This window comes from Thrips palmi, unplaced genomic scaffold, assembly GCF_012932325.1.
Source record: "Thrips palmi isolate BJ-2018 unplaced genomic scaffold, TpBJ-2018v1 HiC_scaffold_4, whole genome shotgun sequence".
Taxonomy (NCBI): Eukaryota; Metazoa; Arthropoda; class Insecta; order Thysanoptera; family Thripidae; genus Thrips; species Thrips palmi.
Window position 1 is genome coordinate 5,387,198 of NW_023144631.1, and position 12,094 is coordinate 5,399,291.

The window sequence follows — 12,094 nt, forward strand, 5'->3', positions numbered from 1 at the left end:
ACGGTTTTTCCCCCCCAAAGAAAGTGGCGGCGATTTTCTCCTCGTCTGAGCCACGCACCCCATCTGGCGCTCCGCAACCTAAAGACATAAGTACACGCACGCACACATGCTCACAAATCCACACACACACTTGCAAATACACACACACACACAGACGGACGGGCGGGACACAGCCAGTATGGTCTGGTGCTCGACTCTGGCGGCGGCGGGACGGAGGACGACGGTGGTGTGAGGCATTTTAACCACATCAAACTGGGGGGCCCTGCAGAAGCCTTGAAACGCGCGCGCGCCCTAACACACACACACACTCTCACTCCCTCGCCCTTGCACACATTCACACATACTCACTCGAACGCACACACGCACACCACGCTGTGGGCCAATGCGGAGAATCAAGGGCGTCCTGGTGCCCGCCTGACGTTCACACGTCACACGTCAGTCGGCCGCGACGTGGCGATGAATTATTCGGGCCTTAAGCGCGGAGACGAGTCTGAGGACGCGGTGGTGCTGCATCTCCCGGGTCCGGCCCGCCACGGTCGTTTGCCGAGGACGCGACGAGGACAACGTTTTCAAAAGGATTGGGTTCAAATACCGTGCCGCCGTTTTACTCTTCTTTTTGCCCCACCGCCTCTTTTTCACACCGCCTGGCGTGGTGCCCATTTGCGTTGAATGGACGGCCGAATGGCCACAAATACCGTTCTGTGAATAACTCTTTGCAAGTAACGCTCTGTGAATAACACTTAACAAGTAACGCTCTGCGGATAACGCTCTGTGAATAACACTTTGCAAGTAACGCTCTGCGAATAACGCTCTGAGAATAACACTTAGCTAATAACGTTCTGTGAAGAATGCTCTGCAAATAGCGCTTTGTGAATAACACTTTGCAAACAACGCTTTGTAAAGAATGCCCTGCGAATAATGCTCTGTTGATAACACTCGGCGATACGCACTGCGATTATTCGACGCTCCAGGTATTCGGCGCTCCTTCTTCTCCAAATCGATTCTTCCCATTTAGCCGTAACGAGGACTCGCTCCGCGTCCTCCGCAGCGTCTGGGCGTTATAGTGGAGTGGATGAAAGTTTTTTTTTTTTTTCGTGTCCGAATTGAAGGAACTGGAACACCCGTGCAGCACTCCCCCGCTGTGCTTCCAAATGGATTCCCTGACGGCCGAGACGGGCCGCCCATTCGGACTAAACGAACTGCAGCGATAAGGGAGCGGGACGGTGAGACGGACGAAGACAGAGAGACGCCACGCGCCGGTATTCGCCGGCAGAGCCAGCGCCATCTAGCGTCCCGTCGGCCCGAGACACATCTTCATATTGATGGAAATAAGAGGATTATGTAAACTCGTTCTGGGGCCCGTGCGGGTCCCCGACGCCCTGTAGGCCTAGGCCCGCGCTAGGCACAGCCCCCCACCTGGGGGAGGTGAGGGGGGGGAGCATAGGATAAATGTGGTCACCCAGTGGGGCGCCCTGGAGGGCTCGCGGCTGCCTTCGGCTGCCCGGCCAGGCGGAGGGTGGCGTCGAAGGTGAACGCTCGCGCAAGGACACCTTCGACGCGGTGGTCCTCTAACTGTCACGATCGGGCCTCTCGGCCGCTTTGTTGACGGGTAATGGCGCCTCCAGACTGATTCCGAGAGTCGTTGTCGTCGCTCCGTCTCTCTCGCACCCTCACGGGACGCTGTGCGAGTGCGAGCGAGACAGAGCGACGAAACGGCCGTGAGGCGGCAGCGGGGCCTCCATGTCGTCGCCGCGATAAGCCTGCTCCCACCCCGTTCCTTGAATTCCCCCAGGGCTCAAGCGAGGCCAGTCGCCCCGCCAGCCAGCCCCCGACCCGCCCCCGACCAACCCCCGGCCTGCACGGTTCATTTTGCGTTTCGAATTGATTGCCAACGACAGCCCCATGGGGGGCCGCCCGCTCCAGCCACGCCCCCGAACCCCAGGGCCCACGAGCGGCCCGCTCCCGCGACCCGCCCCGCCCCGCCCCGCCCCGCCCCGTCGCTGATCCCTTTTTCGCTCCGTTTCCGCGACAAGCCGGCCTGACGGGCCGTGTCAAATAGGCTGCCACCCTCGCAGCGACACACACGCACTTTCAGGCGGACACGCACGCACACACAGACATACAATCACACACCGAAACACACACACACACACACACCGAAACACACACACACACACACACACACACACACACACACTTGCACTCGAGTCGCAGACAGACAAACACGCACGCGCTAGCTGACCGGCACACTGAAGCCATTGCGGCGTTCAATTTGTGGCGTTCCGAGTTCCCAGAACCCCTTCGGCCCTCGGACGTCGTTGCTCATCGACGTCGCCCTCGCTTCGACTCGCTTCGACTCGCTCCGACTCGCTCCCGACTCTGCCTGCCATGAATTTTAAACGGCGCTCCGCCTTCCCCTAAAGCATCGCCGTTTCCATGGCGCGGTCGTCCCCGGGGGGGCCGCCCCGGCCGAGACATTCTGAAGAGCGAGCTCTGACTCTCTCGCACGGGGAACCCCACGAGTGCGACGGAGACGGGGCGACGAAACGACTGTTCGGAGTCGCCTATCGGCAGAGCCGCTCAGCGCTGCGTAGGCGCGCGCAGTTCGAATTTGGCGCGCACACGAACACGGGCGGCGCGCTAAATAATTGACTGGCGAAGACTTGGGCGGTGTAGGTACGCGCAGCGCGCTGAGCCCTGCGCCGCCAAATTCAATTAGTCATTGTTCGATGGAGCGCGGAGCCACGGCCGTGGCCTGACTGCGTTGACGCGGCACGCACACACACGCACACACAAACACACACACACACAAACACACACACACACATACACACACACACACACGCACACACATTTACACGTCGGCCGCGGCCCGTGTCCCAACGGCGGAGTGGGCTTTATTACGGAAATCAATAATGGACAGAGAGAGGGATGGAGGAGGAAAGATGAAAATGAAAGGGAAGCTACTACTCGCGCGGTGACGTCAGCAGGTCAGCCACCTCACTGCTGCGTCGCTGTCCTACTTGGCAGCCCCCACCGCAATCACCCGAGTGCAGTGGCGCTGCGCACGGCGTGGCATGGGGCACAATGGGCCAGAAGACCGGTGAGGCCGGCAAAATTCTTGACGCGTTTTGAGCTCCAGAGTCGCTAAAATGACACTCGATCTAAACGTGTGACACCACCAATGGATTTCTTGTTCGAAGAGTGCTTGAAAAGAGTATACTCTAATTTCAGTCAATCTTGGTCCTTACAGTAACGCAGCCACATAAGACTGTCCATACCATTGTTCCATTTCAACCCCCGGCTTGACTCTGGAAGAGTGGTTTTACCAGTGAGGACTGGGCCACTTTGCGTCTCTCGCTCCGCCCTCCTCCGCGCGTAGCAAGATGTTTAGTACCGGTGACTTCTCCCCCCCCCCCTCTCTCTCTCTCTGCTTCCTGTTGTTTCTCATCCGGCATGACGTATGCATGCAGCGGGGCGACATCGGCGGAGGGCGACGGAGCGCGACTCGCGTCCATATTTCGCTGTATCTCGCTCGCTGCCCCGCCCGCAGTATTTCCTACCCACATCGGCTGCGCCGTGTCGCTCCCACACGGAAAAAAATATCTTAGTTGTTACAGCTGAGCATTCGTTGTGACAGCTAATGTGTTAGCTGATATGGCGCCAGCTAATGTTCTCAGCTACCGCAGTCATTATCTTAGCTATAAAACATAACCCTCATTGCCGTGGCTACAAATTTTAAATTAGCTAAGGCAGACAGTAGGAGGTTCAGCTATGAAAACCATGATGCTTTTGCTACCGCAACTGATAGTGTTTGCCGTGAGAGCCACTCCCACGTTTACTGATCCAGCGTGGGGTTCTTAGCTGAGACAACTAATGGGGTTAGCTGCACGCGCAAATCATGCAGTCCCTCAAAGCTTTACTTCAACTGCGATCAAAGTTGCGAAGTATTTTTTTCGGCCCTCCACCCGGAGTGACATTGGGGCAGGCCATACGACACACACATGTGCTTCCGTGGCTCAGTGCCTCCGAGCACGGTTCTCAGCCAGTAGTCCCGGGTTCTATTCCCGTCTCAGTATTTTTCGGAGAGTAAAAAATTTATTAGCGTTTGTAACTGAGGGATTAGCTAGCACAACAAATGTGGTTGGCTGTCGCGACCAGGCATGATTGCTGATGCTGCTAGCAATATTTTTAGTTACCACGACTGCTGATTCTTGGCTGGCCCCATATCAGCCAATGCATTAGCTGTCACAACTAAGGGATTTTTTTCCGTGCACGCCAGGCCAAGCCGCTCCGCAGGGCGCTACGCTGCTTTCGCCCTGCACTCTTCCGAGTGTGAGGGGCGGCGCCGTGGTGGCACTGGCACGGCCACGCCTGCTTCCTGCCCCCCCCCCCCCCCCTTCCCGCCACACCACGCCGACTGACTCCGAATAGCAGCGCTTGGCCGCTCCGTCTCTCTCCCACCAGTGCGGACCGCCCAGCGAGTGCGAGAGAGACAGACAAACGCCGCTCTTCGGAACGGCGGCTGCGCTTCCGAGAGCGCCTGCGAGGTAGGCCACTTGCTGCCCGGCTCGACGTGCGTGCCTGGCGGGCTGGCCTACCCCGCCGTTCGCAGGCGCTCTGCTACACTGATCTAGTGCCGTCTTATGCCTCGCGGCTCGCCAGCACACTGATTCCGAGTGTCGTTTCCGTCGCTCTGTCTCTCTCGCACCCGTACCGGACGCCCTATGGGTGGGAGAGAGAGACGGAGCGGTGTAAACGACTCTGGGAATCACTCTGCCGGCTTGCGACGAAGCGCCGAGGCGGCTGTTTTCGGAGAGTGTAGTCAGTGCCCACAGCCGAACGACTCAGAAGAGTCGCTCTGTCTCTCTCGCTCCCATGGGGCTCTCGGAAAGGGTGCGAGAGAGGCAGCGCGCGAATCGCCTCGGCGGGCCCGCAGGCCCCGAAGCGGCGGCGTTATAATTCCATCAGCGAGGCGCAGGGAAGCCAAACCAACTCCTGATGAGAAATGAGAAATTAATCGGCGGGAGAGGTAATGGCCGTTCGGGCTGCGACGATGAATAATCAGGCAGGCCGCTCTAATGAGCTAACGCCACGCGACGTGCATGCATCTGTGTGTGAGTGAGTGTGTGTGTGTGGGTGTGTGTGTGTGTGCATGCATGTGTGCGTGCAGGTAGGTAGGTGTGTGTGTGTGTGTGTGTGTGTATGTGTGTTTGCGCGCGCGCGTAGGTGGGCGTGTGTGTGGTGTGTGTGTGTGTGTGTGTGTGGTGTGTGTGTGTGTGTGTGTGTGTGTGTGTGTGTGTGATGAGTGAATAATTTAAGAAGCGGGCTGTGTCGTTGGGCCGAAATGGCTGGGGGACTCTGACAGCGGCAGCTGTCGTAGATCAGCTTCACAAGGCATCAGCGGCAGCTGTGGGTGTGTGTCTGTCTGTCTGTCTGTCTGTCCGTCCGTCCGTCTGTCTGTGCCTCTTTGTACAGTGTGGCAATGTCGGAATACGAATGAGAGCTACTTGCGCGTCCTCGTCGCGTCGCGCCAGCCGACTTTTTTCTGTCTCTTTCTCTCTGCTGTACAACACGCGTGTCCTAAGTAAAAGCGTGTCGCTCCAGGGCCCGGGGTCTGCCGGGTTGCTGGGGCCCACCGGGACGCGAGGCGCAGCACAACCCGGATGCCTCGCTGCCTGTCCTGCCTGGTCTTGCTTACCGTCAGTCTAGCTCTGTCTGGTCTGTTTCGTCTATCTGTGTCGGTTTTGTGTTTCTGTCCGTGTGTATGTCTGTTTGCTTGCTTGTGAGTGTATGTCTGGTCTGTTCCGTCTATCTGTGTCGGTCTTGTATTTCTGTCCGTCCGTCTGTGTGCCCACCGTTAGTCTAGGAATGGGCGTCCGTTTTCGTCTATCTATTTCGGTCTGGTATTTCTGTCCGTCCGTCTGTCTGTCAGTTCGTCGTTCTGTCCGTGCGGTGCGTCCTGCCAGGCACCCTTGGCGTGATAAAGCGTCACGCTGGCCTTATTGGCTGAGCGATAGCGAAGCCCTTGCCGTGTTTGGGCGCTCCGAAAAGTGACTGGTCGTGCGTCTGTCTGTCTGTCTGTCTGTCTGTATGTAATCACTCACGTTTCTCAGCAACTACAGAACGAATAGTATCCAAATTTCACACCTGATGTCTCCTAAACATCCTACAGGGGGAGTTTATCTTAGATTAACAATTATCATCGTTTGAAATATTCAAAACATCATTTTGAACTAGGTAATTGGCGTGTTTAGGTTGGTAGCAGCGTGTGGCAGACCAATTTCTCATACCGGCTGCCGCGCTTGCAAGCCGTCTGCAAGACGGGACGGCACTTATGCAAATAAACAAACTAAAGAGCAAAGGGGTTCTCAAATAGGTACTGAGATAGTTTTTTAACATTCTAGAATGATTGAAATCCTTCCGGGGTGTCAACAGAGGAAAATATAGAAACTAAATGTGAGAATGGTTTACGTGTTTCGTTCCCCTCTTCCCCCTCCCCCGTCACAGGAGAACAGGTCAGTGCAGTGTAGTTGTGGATTGTAAATAGAATGTTTTCTTTGCCTTTGTGTGCATCTACTGATTTTATTCTCTCTGATACTATCCTAATTTTTAAATTTCATAGTAAATAAAATCAGGTAAATGCATGAATAACTTCTGTTGAAATTAGAAGACATGTTAATTGTCTTGGTTTGTCTCGGGGAAATGACACTCTATTGCAATGCTGCAAGCTAACATAAATATTCTAGTACTTACATCTATTGATTAAAAGAATCCATAAATAGATGTATTTTGTGCAATAAATAATCCATATATTTAGTGCTAACAGATTTTGAACTGATATTGGGTTCAATGAGACGATTCAGGTTTTGAGCGGTGGGTGACTTGGTAATTGCTTTTAATGGGACGATTCCTTTAACTTCACCAAAGCTTGTGTCCGACAGCTGGAACCAAGTATTGGTAATGATTTAAAAGCTGGCTTTCTTAATGTAAGCCCAATGTTAATGCTACACTGTATTCTTTTACTCTAAAGATAAAATATCACGAGGCATGAATAAGGTAAATTAAGTTGGCGTATTGAGCAACAAGTGGCCTCTGCATTTGACTTCATGAGACGATTCACTGAATTTGACACAACTTGTTCTCCGTCAAATGCTTCAGATCAGCCTGCCCTAAACTGAGTCACTTAATGAAAACTATGATTACATATTCCATTCTATATTGTTTATTTCACTGGTTTTAAATGAAAGAATGACAAAAGGCTTCTCAAATATAACTTATAAATTTGTGAATTCATTAGTTTGAAGAAAAAGATGTATCGAATAGTGAGTCAAGCAGACGAGTAGCTAATTAAGCGATTCAATGCTGGCAATGGAATGTTACTCGACTGAAGGAATCGCATTGGTGTGGCATTAGGGTATTGGTGACGACAAAGGGTGATCCATGAAGACCAACCAAGACCCATTCTTTACCGATTATTGATCAATTTGATATCGATATTTTTCAATCGAATCTCATATTGATTCTTGGAGTTTTTCGAGTGCTGATTATGAAAACCCCTTCCATTTCTACTCCAGACTTATATTTTCATCTCAAATTAGGTCATTTCGGACCAAAATTTTCAGGTCGAGTTTTATATTGTTTCCTGCAGTGTTTGATGAGCTGAACTCAAAAATGACTTTCAAATTTTTCCCAGACTCACGCTTTACCTAATTTTGACCAAATTTGGACCAAAATTTTTTAATTGAGTTTGATGTTGATCCCAACAGTTTTTTGTGTGCTGATAACGAAAATCACCTCCATTTCGACTCCAGACTTATATTTTCATCCCAAATTAGGTCATTTTGGACCAAAATTTTCAAATCAAGTTTTTTATTGTTTCCTGTAGTTTTTGGTGCGCTGAACTCAAAAATGACTTCCAAATTTTTCCCAGACTCACCCATTACCGAATTTGGACCAATTTTGGACCAAAATTTTGGAATCGAGTTTGACGTTGATCCCAACAGTTTTTTTGTGTGCTGATAACAAAAATCACTCCCATTTATACCCCAGACCTACATTTCACTCAATATGAGCCCACAAGCTGCAGTCCGAAGTGCACAAATTCGCATCGCTCAGCCACACTACGCGCCCACACAAAACGGCGCGTACCCCTAGTTTAATTAAAGCCTTAAAAATTATGTGGAACTACGTGGGTGAGTTATAGTGGAGGGAGGAGCACCTGGGAAGCACATTTTCTCGTCCGCTCGTGTTCGCTCCGACGGTTGGGACTTTTTTAAAATTTCATCCAGTCCTGCTTGAATTTTCCACCACGAAATTCAACTTTTGGAGGGGTTTAGAATGGATTCGGCTGATATATCGTGATGTTGAATGTTTATTTCCAAAATTTTCTGATGTCCTCCGCACATGGTTTGCCTACCCTGACGGTGCTCGTGTGGCGGTCATAGTACCGCGCAAAGCTGAATGTCTCACCAAACTTGAAAAAGTAAAATGTTCGCAAACATAAATAGCTGGACGTACCTAACGAACGTGGAATGAAACGAAGCAAAGTAACGAGACGCACTGCGCTAACACGGATCCCCTTTTTTCCTTGTTGCAGGTGAGAGCGGTGACGCTCGCCCCCTCCACTCCGCGAGAGTGGATCCGTGAGCAGCAACGTCCCTGTGGCACTAATGTGTCAGGCATCGGGATGGAGCGGCGTGACCGCGACACCGGAAGCCACGTGGCGTGCCTCGGGCGGGGCCGAAACAGGAAAAGAGTACTCTTTGTTGTTTCCACCGCCGGTGACCGCGTTTGTTAAAGAGCGTGAGCCAACCCTGCACTAAAAAGGTTAAGTTTGTGCTATCAGAACTTTAGAGCCGCATTCACTGTAAAAAATGTCACTGTATGACAACTGAGCGGATGATAGTATTTTTATCACTTCCAAATGATGACAATTTCATCAATGATTATTGATGACATTTTTATCAAAGCTCCTGCTGCATGAGCTTGATATTTTGTCAATTGTCAAGTTGACAATATGCCATGAACTGGTTTGATGACATTCTTATAAGGACATTTAGCTCCAAAATTGCCATCAAGTGACAACCCAAGTCGCTACAGTGTCAATCAGAATAATGTGGAACCAACTGAAATTTTTGTAGAAATAACCACACTGCCAAGGAACAAGGGGAGCGTCCTTGTGGTGAAAGTTCTCCAGTTGATCTCAAAAGGCCATCAGCACGGACGGGTAACGCCCAGTGCGTGAGACAGTGTGCGTGGAAGGGGGTCGGCGCCGTATTGGCGCCGTTCTGGTGGAGTGCCGGCACCTGACCCGCCGAACATTGGTATTCGGCGGCAGTCTCACATTCCGTCACTGCCCTACTCTGTCCCCCCCCCCCTTCCCCCAATTCAAGGGGACAATGGATGGGATCGGTGACCGATGCCCTACAGTGGACGCACTCTGTGTGTGTGTGTGTGTGTGTGTGTGTGTGTGTGTGTGTGTGTGTGTGTGTGTGTGCCGCTGGTCAGCTCAGGCTCAGACTCCCCCAGGGCCGCCGCGGCCCGCGGTGTCAGCTTACACGAGTCGGCTTGGGTGTCAGCTCAGCCCAGCGCGACAAACCGGACGAAAAATAAACGAAATGAAAAGGGCCCTCGCCTTGCGCTGCCGGCTGCTCCATTGTTGGCCCTCGAGTTGGCCGAGTGAGATACACGCCAAGTTTCAAGGGGAGCCGAGCCCAGCCGGCAGCCTGGCCGGGCCCGGCACGCGCCTGTCGATGTAACACGCAGCCTTCTCTGCGCGCCCACTTTGTCGGAGTAAGACCGCCTTCTTTTGTGTCCAGTTGCAAAGAATAACGTGTTACTGTCGGTCGGATTAGGGGCGGGGCGGGGGGGGGGGGCGGGGCGGGGCGGGGGGGGCGGGGCGGGGCGTCCCCGGGGAGCTGCAGAGTAATTGCGGGCGCGGAGCCCTTTCCAGAATCAGTTCGAAACCCGCCCCGCCCCACCCCGCCCCGCCTCATCCTACCCCACCCCACCCCGGTGAGAGAAATTTGTTCTGGTCCAGGTCCGGGCAGGCAGCCGGCTCGGCTCCTCCAGGTTCCTCCGGGCTCGGGGCCCGGAGCGACTTGCCCTGTAGCTCTGGAACGTAACCTAAGCCCCCTGGATAGAGCTGTTTGAATTCGGGCGACCCGCTTCCCCTGCCCCGCCCCACCCCACCCCGTCCCGGAATAACGGCCCGGAAGCGGGCCCCTCCGTGCGCTCCGGCAGTCCCCCGGCCCCGGACGACTCCGGCATGACTCCGGCACTGCGGCTCGGCCGGAGACGCGCGTCCGTCTGCGGGGTGCCCTCCATGTCCTCGCCGAGGCGCGGCGCGACACGGCGCGGCGCGCCGAGGCCATCCATGTTTGTCTCCGGTGCCAGCGAGTCCTCTTTGTTCTCGTCTTAGGGCGCCTCGAGGCCTGCTCGCTGGCAACGGTCTCCACGTGGCGGTGTTATCGGACGGCCCGTAGGGCGTAGGGGGTGGTGTCTTAGGGTGCGCAGTGTGTAAGGGTCTACAAGGCAGCGGTTCCCAACCTTTTTCGGTTCGCGACCCCAAATTTGATACAAAAAATTTCCGCGACCCCCAGGAAAAATTTCGCGACCCCACGCGACCCCACCTTTAGCATGCCTTTGATTCAAAGTGCGATAATCCACCTTAGTTTGGGAGCAATTGCCGCAAAGTTGATCAAAACGGCCACAAATGTCTTTGAAAAATCGTGTTTTGGGCCGACTTTAAGCAGCCACTGCGTCTGATCGGAGGCGGTATTTCGTCCTCCCTCAACGGGCATTCGGTCTTCGGACCTTCCTTTAGCATGCCTTTGTTACGGAGTGTGATTATCGGCCTTAGTTTGGGAGCAGTATTGTCTCAAAGTGGATCAAAAAGGCATTCAAAGGCATTTTTTACTGTTTTCATCAACTTTGAGACAATACTGCTCCCAAACTAAGGCCGATAATCGCACTCCGTAACAAAGGCATGCTAAAGGAAGGTCCAAAGACCAAATGCCCGCTGAGCGAGGACGAAATACCGCCTCAGATCAGACGCAGTTGCTGCTTAAAGTCGGCCTAAAACACGAGTTGTCAAAGGCATTTTCGACCGTTTTGAACAAGCCGCGACCCCAGGCGACGCCAACCACCTCGCCGCGACCCTTCGAAATTTTTTCGCGAAATTTTTTGGGGTCGCGACCCCAAGGTTGGGAACCGCTGACTTAAGGAGTGTAGGGTCTTCTTTAGGGGTGTAGCGCGTCTACTTTAGGAGCGTCTTAGGGTGCGCAGAGTGTGGGCGGCGGCAGGGCGGCGGCAGGGGCGGCCGGCCCAGGCTCTGCCGGCCAGGCCTGGGTCTAGGCATAGCGGGCAGGGCGGCGTGCAGCCTTGGCCGCCTTGCGGCAAGATTTGGGCGGCGGCGCGCGGCAGGCCGGGCCCAGCGTCTGCCGGCGCCGGCCCGTGCGGCACTCGCAGCGCTCTCCGCTAGAGTCAGATAGCCGAGGCGGGCGGCGAGCAGCCACGCCTTGGCCGCCTTGCTGGCAAGATTTAGGGCCGACACGGCGAGCGCAGCAAGGCGCGGGCCCGAGCGATTCCAAAGAGTCGCTCTGTCTCCGTCGCACTCGTAGCGCTCTCCGCAAGAGTGCGAGAGAGACAGAGCGAGGCGGGCAGTAAGGCCACCTGAATTAAAGCCGATAACTGCAAAGTCCCCCGCCCTTCATTATGCACTGGGATGCCCCGCTCCGCTGTGCTCCGCTGTGCTTCGCCTCCCTTTGGGCCGTTGCTGGTAAATTTAGGGCCGACACGGCGAGCGCAGCAAGCGCCGGGCCCGAGCGATTCCAAGGTTTAGTTCCGGCACTCGAGCGCTCTCGCGGTCGGCAGCGGCGCTAGCCCCGAATTGCCGGATAACTGCAAGAGCCAGGCACCGCCCGGCTGCAGAGCCGCGCTGTTCGTGCCGCCTCCTTGCAGTCGCATCACCCCGCCATGCACTCGGGGTGCCGAAGTGTGCTCAGTGTTTAGTTCGCGGCACTGCCGAGCGTTCAGGGCCTCAGAGCGCGACTGCCCGAATTGCGCGGGGAGCTAAAAGGCAGGTACCCCC

The 12,094-nt window shown here is 54.5% G+C and overlaps 1 protein-coding gene across 1 annotated transcript in view; it reads left to right on the top strand.

The window, feature by feature from the left end:
* LOC117649550 overlaps positions 1-12,094 on the top strand; it is a 241,660-nt gene that overhangs the window by 89,835 nt on the left and 139,731 nt on the right. The window lies entirely within an intron of this gene.